Source organism: Daphnia magna, linkage group LG4, assembly GCF_020631705.1.
Source record: "Daphnia magna isolate NIES linkage group LG4, ASM2063170v1.1, whole genome shotgun sequence".
In the NCBI taxonomy this organism is placed as follows: domain Eukaryota; kingdom Metazoa; phylum Arthropoda; class Branchiopoda; order Diplostraca; family Daphniidae; genus Daphnia; species Daphnia magna.
Genome location: NC_059185.1, coordinates 8,888,774 through 8,898,197, shown reverse-complemented (window position 1 = coordinate 8,898,197; position 9,424 = coordinate 8,888,774). Strand labels below are relative to the sequence as shown.

The following is a 9,424-nucleotide window of genomic DNA, read 5'->3' as shown; positions in this document are numbered from 1 at the left end:
TATTCAATTATTTTTAGACTGATAAATTATACAGTGAATTAATTTTGGCTTCCATCATTAAGAAATGAATTTTTGAATAAAATTTAACTTTTAATAAATCGACACTTTGTGCTCTTTGACCAAAATACCAGAAGAAAAACATAATTTTTATGAGTTTCAATCATTGGATTACCGCATCATAGACAGAGCTTCTTCTTCTTAACCAATCACTAAGTATTTAAAAAAGCAATTCTAGATAATTATTTGAATTGGTGTACGTAGTTCTTACAAAGTTGAACCCCAACGCTACACTGTTAATTGTGGCAACGTGGCTTTTAAGAAAATGGATCAAAATAAGACGTCTTCTGAGGGAGGTGATTTATTTTTTAAACGACCGTGGGTTAAGCGGTACTTATACTGTCTTTGATGGCGGTCCAGTACCGCACGTTCTAGTAAGACAGATTTCGGATGAGTTACTGCATTACATTCTTATGTGGGTAGATACTCTAAAATCCCAGAAAAAATCGCTAAACAACGACATAGATCATCTACAAAAAGAAAACAACTGCCTGAATCGAAAACTCAAGATGGGAATCACTTACGACGCCAGCAGTAAGACCGATGCCTCCAACTTTGAGAAAGGAACTTCGACAAGCAAAGAAGCAACAACTGACAAAAAGGCATGGTAACTAGCCTGACTAAACCAATTGTAAATTTTTGGGAGAGATTTTCTCCAGAGAAGACAAAAAATTCATCCCACCCTTCAAAGGAATGACCTCAGACAAACTCATCACAGAATGGCTGAAAGGAGCAGAGCACGTTGCTAGGAATAACGACTGGGATGACAAACAAAAGTTGCGATTTTTCTCAGATCGGCTAAAACGGGAAGCAATGGAATGGCACGAACAATACAATGAAGACCAAGGTGAAGAACTTAACTATAGAGATAGGAGAGAGGCGATTACCGAAACATTCCAGGACGCTTTCGATTTAGCTACCCTTAAGAAAATATTACTTAAACTAATACAAAAACCAGAAGAGAATTGCCGAGCATTCGAGTCAAGATTAAATAGCCTATACGACAGCATCAAAGGAAAAGAAGACAAATTAGATCATGATAAAACAACCATCGTGGAAGACCAACTACTGAGTAAAGTAAAGAAGATGAGCGACGGAACCAAAATCCAAATTCTCCTGCAAGGGATTGTACCGAAGATAATAGCTGAACTGTATTTAAGAATGCCTGAAAATCCTAACGACTTTGATGCTCTGTGTAAAAAAAGTTTCATATCTAAACAAATTTTACAAAACCAGGAAAACAACGAAGAAAAAGAAATCACGGCAGTTATAGCAGGAATCGTGTATCACGAACAACAACAAGACAAAGAACTATCTCAACAAAAGACTGAAATAGAAAAATTAAGACAAAAAATTTTAGAATTGGAATGCGCTAAAAAAGTCATGAACAATCTCAGAAAAATTCTGTGACAATAGCAGCAACGGACAGATACCAACCACGAGGGCAACATAGGAATGAACGGCAAGCCAGATCACCGTACCCAAGAGTACGATTCCAACATAGCCGAGACCACAGCAGGATATCAAATTATTCGCATAGCCGAGAACCTAGTTTCTCAAGGAGCAGAGATGCCAGCCCACACGGAGGAAATTACAACCACTCACCATACTTCCACGAAGGCCCAACGTCGAAAGGCCGTTTAACTACCTAAAGAGACATATCAAGACAGTAAAGCGTACGACCACAAAACCAGGGCCCAACCCACCAGCAATCGTACAGACCTTACAATCAACCCAACGCAACTCCTAGATATCAAAATCAGCCACAACCACCATGGCAGAACCAAGCAAACAATTTTCAACCAAGACCCCAACAATCATCCAACAATCAAAGGACACCAGAAAATAGGGAAATCATTGGCCAGAAGTGCAACAAAAAAAAATATAGCAAGAGAATGGTGGACCGATATGACACGTATCAATCGCCCATTCCGTCGACATATGTAACATATTCACTTACCAATTCCCAAAATACTCCTACTAGCACCGCAATACCAATGCCCAAACTTATACGTATTCCCATTATAATATTCCATGTAGTAACGAAAGCTTTGGTAGACACAGGGGCAGCTGCTAGCCTAATACCAGCTGACATATTTTATAGCTTAAGAAACGAAAAATCTGAAAAAAACAAAAATTAATAATGCCCCAATATTCAGAACGGTATCCGGACAACCTCTTAAATCAGTAGGACACTACGAATTTTCGATCACCATAAATAATAATCACACAATTAACCATTACTTTCGAGCAATGACAAATTTTAATGAGGATTGTATCCTAGGATTAGATTTTCTTTCTAATAATAACGTAAAAATAATTACTAGACCTAAGAATATATATTACGATCACTTAGGTATAGAGCACACTTTGCTAAATGACTTCCTCTACTCAACAACATTACAAGGCCGGAATTGACATACCGTTGATACCAATTCCTTATAACAACGATTGGGAAGATTTAACACAGAAAGACTACAAGAACTTAAAAATGTTCACACAATTGGACATTAATACCACTCTTGATTTAGCTTCCGGTTTCTGGTAAATCCAAGTTCATGATACAGATATTGAAAAAACAGCTTTTTGTTATAGAAAATAATCTTTATGAATTTAAAAGAATGGCATTTGGTTTGTGCAATGCACCAGTCACGTTCCAAAGGTTGATGAATTATGTACTGAGAGATGCCATAGGAAGTGAAGCGTTATTCTATCTGGATGACATCATTATCTTTTCATACACTTTTGAGGATCACTTACGCAATATTCGAGAATTTTTCGGTTTATTAAAAACAGCAAATTTAAAATTAAAACTTAACAAATGTCAATTCATTAAGCGTTCGGTAAATTATTTAGGCCATGTTATCTCAACGGACAGTATTAAATCCGATCCAAAAAATATTGATAAGATAGTAAATTACAAATCATCAACTTCTGCTGACGAAGTAAGATCATTTCTTGGTCTTGCCGGATATTATAGGAGATTTATAAAAGATGTCGGTTCCATAGCTCAGTTGTTAACTTGGTTAACGCATGAAGATTGGAGTAGGAAACCTTTCGCGTGGGGAAAAGAGGAACAGGTTGATTTCGAGAAATTGCCCAATTCTCTAGTAATTCCCTCAGTTCTCGCGTATCAAAACTTTAACGAAAAATTTTTGGTTTTTACTGATGCATGCGAGTATGGAATAGGAGCGGTATTGTCTCAAATGCAGAATGGGCATGAACACCCAGAAGCCTATTTCAGTAGACAACTAACGAAAGCCGAGATGAAATACAGTGCAACAGAAAAAGAAGCATTAGCTGTAATCAATGCGATTAAACACTTTCGCCATTATCTTTCGGACAAACCTTTCAAAAATATATGTGACCATCGACCTTTGCAATGGCTAAAAAATCAGACATACAATAATGGTAGATAACGTAGATAGGCTATACTGTTAGCCGCAACAAATTATGAATTAAAGTATAGGCCTGGACGTATTCATCAAAATGCACATTGTTTATCCCGATTAAAAGTAGCTAGTATTCAACCTGTACAAATAATGTTAAATTGATTTGCAAAAAACAACTTGAAGAAGAACTTCGTATATCCGTTCTAAATTATTTGGAGAAAGGAAAACTTGAGGAGAAATATAGCCAGTCTAAGCCTGATTGGGCTAAGGAAATTGAATATTTTGTAGTCATAGAAGGTGCACTTTATCGGCACGAATTAGCTTCAAGTGATAGTAAACGCAATGAAATTAATCATCAATTAGTTTTGCCGTACTCCCTCCGCCATCTAGTGTTGAAAGAATTACACGATGCGCCGATGGGTGGGCATTTAGCTTTTTATATAACTTTTTTGAAGGTAAAAAAATAATTATTATTGGCCTACAAAGAGAAAATATATCTTAGAATATTGCCAAGCTAGTGAAGTTTAAACAGCGAATACTTCGTCAACTTATAGAGCACTTTTACATCCACACGAACTTGCTAAAGCCTCTTTTCAAGTAATTGGCATGGATTTTTTAGGCCCAATTACTCCCGTTTCGCCTAATAAAAATAGTTATATTTTAGTTATTACTGATTATTTTAGTCGCTGGGTTAAAGTAGTCGCATTGAAAGATCGAACTGCCCAAACCACAGCTGAGTGTGTATATAAAACAATTATTGTACGGCATGGAATGCCTAAAGCTATTGTCCTCGATCGCGAAATCGAGATCGCGGAATCAATTTCGATTTCACATCGAAATTGTTTCGTTATTTTTGTCAGAAATTAAAAGTTGATCAAAGACTCACCACTGCATATAATCCTACTAGTAATGGTGAGACAGAAAAATTTAATCGGACGTTAACAACTATGTTAAGAAAAGAATTAAAAGATGGAAATCAAGCGAATTGGGAAGATATGTTAGACGATGTTTTATTTGCATACCGTAGTTCTCCACACTCTTTGACACTTGAAACCCCTTATTATTTAGTACATGGTAGAGATCCCAATATTCCCATTAATGAATTCTTAGATGCTTCCCCTCAAACTTTTTAATCTGCTTCCAATTATGTAGGTAGAATTTAGCTGATCGCATGCGTTATAGTTTTCAACGAGTGCGTGAAGAAACCTATATGGCTTGGAATCGTCAGCGTGAGTAATATAATAAGCGGGCAAAAGAAAGGAAATATCTTGTAGGAGATAGGGTTTTGTTGGATATTCGCGTCGTTAAGGATGGTGATAGATAAAAATTAACTTCCAAATATAAAGGCCCTTATAGAGTAGTAAAAGTCCATAATAATAATACAGTAAACATAGCCGATAATTCTTATATATGTTAGCGGACGCATGTAAATCACTTAAAACCCTTGTATGAGACGATATTATGGAAAACGGAACCTTGTCCTCCAATTGAGAATCGTAGGGCGTTCCGTTCCACCGCTCTCGTAGGGATAGACGCCATCAGTACCAGCCACGGAAAAAGAAAAAAAGTTGTGTCATCTAGAGTTCTTCTCAAGAAACAAGAAAATTTTTTCCTTTTTTTATATTTTCCTCTTGATACTCTGTTTATCTTTCTTATCATTCTTTTATTCGTTCTGTGTCTTTCCCATTCTGCCTTTTTTTCCTCTTGATCTTTTTCGTATACGCTTGCCGTAGCTCTCAGTAGTGCATTAAAAGAAATTGTTCGGAAAGTCATAATGATAGGTTATTTATTAAAATCCTACGATTATAACAACCAGCACATCACCAGCCAGCACTTTTGGAAAAATGTGCCACTATTTATACAAACTTTAATGCAATTAAATACGCAATAACGGTGAATGAATAAAATTCTCTTCCGTCGTCGGTGCGGGTGGATCACGCTGATGATTACAATTCCGGGCGACGCTGCATCTCCTGGGACGCCTCCACTGCAGGGCATCTCGGCTGGGTGGGCCGCCGACGCCCCGCCACCGAACACATACGTCGAGTTTCTGGATTGGTGCCAACAAAGGATCGAACAAATGATAAGAGAATTAAGGATCCGCATAGCTCTTCGTGACGGAACATAATTCCGCAAAAAATGTTGACCATTTTTCCACAGCGCCCCTTGGATAGAAATGTTATTTACGCGTGCGACTCAAATGTCAAATGTATTCTTCCCCTCCTTCGATTATTTAGCCTAATAAATGTTTCTCTACCGTTTTTTTTTCCTTATGTCTACTTATGTATACTTATTAAGTAATGTTTCGTAAATTTCTCCCCTTGATTTCGGTTTTGCGATATGAGGCTATATCCAATTGAAAAAACATAAACTTATCCAATGGTAGTTCACATCACATATACATTTTACACTCACACTAACAAATCCACACGTAGTTGAATGTCCGCTGGTTTCGTTTCTTAAATTACAATTTCTCTTGTCTTAGTTCTTTACGCAAATGCGTCGTTGTTCCATTTACATTACGCATATGCAGCGCCAACGCTAGCGCATTCCATTCTTACACACCCAACACGAAAAAAAAATAATATTTCGTTTTCTTTCCCTCGCTATAGTACGAGAGACAGCGGGGTCGTCGTGCAAAATCGAGTATCCTACGATTGGAACACTGATTATGATTAATTATGACACGGCGAGTCCGAATATACAAGTCTGTCGCCTGGCAAATGGTGCAATCACGCCGAAAGACGGTCCCGAAGTCGGCGTGATTGCATTGAAAGTGCAAAACCGGGTATCCCGAAAAATTTTTTTTATTTAGATAGGGGTTAATATGGGGATTATAAAAATCGAGAAGCAGACCATTTATTTTGGTGCAAAAGGCCAGGCAGACGCAGGTGTGTAACACCAAAATTGCATGAAAATGCAAAATTAGGTATGATAAGAACTAAAAACACAATAAAATAAAGCAAAAAATTCTCTATCTAGTGGTACGGGAGCAGACCAAATTAATTGGTGCCAAGTACCGAGCAGACGCGGGTGTGTAAGCTGATTTTCACACCCAAACACTATTTTACGTAGGCGGCAACGCTGCTTTGCGACGCGCTCATTCAAAACTGACATCGAAAAATTCAATAAATCATTATAAAAAACAACAATCTAAACTAAAACAACACAATTTTAATTATGTTCATAATTCCATATATAGTGATGAGCGAGTTACTGTTATATTTGGCAACTCAGTTGAGTCATCTGCTAGTTGTTATGACAATTGTCTCATCAATTTTTTTAGCAAAAAATGTTTCTTGGTGCTATTTTTGAAGTGTTAAAGAAATGGCTAGTTCGTGTGTTTTAAATGAAGAGATTAACACAACTGTTTGTGTTTTGCACGTAGTGGACAAAGTAGATGAACGAGAGAAAATAATTTTGTTTAAAGAATCGACTTTGGCAAAATGCAAAGAGGCTGAATTTGTTCATCGTTTCCGTTCCAATTCCAAATTTTCCCAAGTAAAACTCCCAACATGCTGCAACGACACTGCTGGGTATCATGAGAAGTGTTATTCAAACTATACGTCAGTTAAACAGGAACAAATCAAAGTGGCCAAACAAAAAGCTATCGACTTACAAAAAGAATTGGATGAACTTCATAATGATTCAGCAGAGCCTGCCCAAACATTAGTCGACTGTGGTAACATGAAGTAGCTAAGAATATGTGTAAACTAAAACATGCTTAATATTTTCAATTTGTTACAGGTAACACCAATGTCAATTCTGGAGTTCGTTCGATGCGTTCTGGACGTCAAGCATCTCCCAACACACTTTTCGATAGCAATTGTTTTTTTGTGGTAAAGCCCGAAAGTTTCTCAAGTCAAAAGTTAGAGACGAACTCATTACATGTCAAACTGTCAATATTCAACAAAACATTGAAAATGATGCAAGATTACTGAATGACACTCACATTCTAGGAAAAATCAGTGCGACAGGAGACTTCATTGCTAAAGAAGTCAAATATCACAAGACCTGCCGACTGGAATATGCAAATAAAGCAAAACTTTTCAAGAAAGCAAACACAGAAAGAGAGCTATCTGATTGGAATCGAAAAAGAAACATTTGTGAAAAAGCATTTGATGCTACCATTTCATTCATTACAACTAAAGTCATTTGCCTGGGAGACGTCGAACGAATGTCAGATCTGCTGAATCATTATTTCTATGCGCTTGAAGGGTTAGGTCTCTCTGATAGTGACGTCGATCTTGAAAAACGGAAGAAGAGTGTACTGCAACAAAATATTCTGGTTCACTTTGGAGACAAGGTAAAGACTTTTATCCATCCAACCATCGGAGTTGGAAAAATTGTGTTTAATTCGACAGTCTCTATTGATCAAGCATTAAAAACCAAGTTTGGGACATCCAAGAAAATTCCTGTAATGGTACGAAAACCACTTCAAATGTTATATTGCTTAATCCGATGAATAATTTTTTTTACTTTTATAGATTAGAGATGCCGCGTCAATCCTGCGAAATATTATTATAAAGCAGCCAAGAAAAGCTCTTCCAATGAATTTGTCATTAAATGATATCCTTGAGGGTGAGGTAGGAATACCACCGCTTGTGAAAGAGTTTTTCGAGTGCCTCATCAATGGGCCAACCAGCCCAACGAAAATATGTGAAAGAAAGGAACTAAGAATAAGATCTCTTGCAGAAGATGTGATTTTCTCTGTTACGAACGGAAGAAGTAGACCATCTAAGCATTTGCTTCTATCGTTGGTCATGAAGTCTGTTACGGGCAGCAGGAAGGTCATCGAAGTGCTCAATAAACTTGGACACTGTGTCAGCTATCACTTCGCTGAAGAACTGGAGACAGAACTGACTTATGCTGCTTCGGAATCCTCGACGCTCCTTCCTTATGGATTGAATAGACAGCAAAACCTTCACACTGGTAACTATACAAGTTTAAATATTCACCCGAATACTGATGAGTACTACTAATGAAACCGAATTCATTTCTGAAATAATTATAGGTGTTGCATTTGATAATTATGACCGCTATGTGGAGACCCTAACGGGCAAGGATACCCTTCACGATACAGTAGGCATTGCTTATCAAGATGATATTCAGTCTTCCCTTCAAGATCATGACGGCAATACTGCCGGGCCGAGCGTTGAACTTCTTACCGTTCCGGAAGTGCAGAGTGGTCGAAAATCGGTTCGCCGGAGACGGGCTTATGGTGAAAATGCAGCAGTAATTGAACCCTACCATAAAAGGCCAAGGATGGTGAAGGAAATCATGATTCCTATGGACGACCCAAGAAGAAAGGATATTCCAGCAACCCTTCATCAGGCAAAGCTCTTAGACTTCATATGGGCATCATCTTTGTCCGTTAATCCGAAACCTATCCCGATGTGGACAGGGTGGAATGCAACTTTTCTGAAAGATGATGCTCTGCCCAGACTTCCTATGCAGACAATTTCCTATTTGCCGCAGCTTAATGTTTCACCGACATCTATTTCAGCAGTGGTGGAAACGTTAAACATGTCGAAACGTATTGCGGAGGAGTGTGATCAAAAGTATGTACCAGTGACTTACGACCTCGCTATTGCCAATGTAGCGCTCACCATACAATCAGAAGAAAGCCCAAAGTTTGATAATTTATTCATCCAGCTTGGCTCATTCCACATTGAACTCTCATTATTTAAAGCAATCGGCAAATTCATTGACGATTCCGGTGGACCGTATATTTTGAGAGAAAGTTCTGCTTTAGCAGAAGGATCCTTGGACGCTTTTTTATCCGGCAAACACTACAACAGATGTAAAAGAATACATCCCATTTTTGCAGCTGCTCTTCGTAAACTTCACTTTGAGGAATTTTTGAAAACCTTGGACCACACCTTCATCGAAGAGTACAAGATAATTTTCTCCACCTTGAAACCGATTTCAACACTAGCAGATATTTCAATGGAAATTCAAGAGCTCTTCGAGCG

General features: G+C 37.8%; 1 pseudogene; it reads left to right on the top strand.

The window, feature by feature from the left end:
• Window positions 1-7,626: 7,626 nt before the first annotated feature.
• On the top strand, window positions 7,627-9,139 carry LOC116930560 (annotated as a pseudogene).
• The last annotated feature ends 285 nt before the right edge of the window (window positions 9,140-9,424 follow it).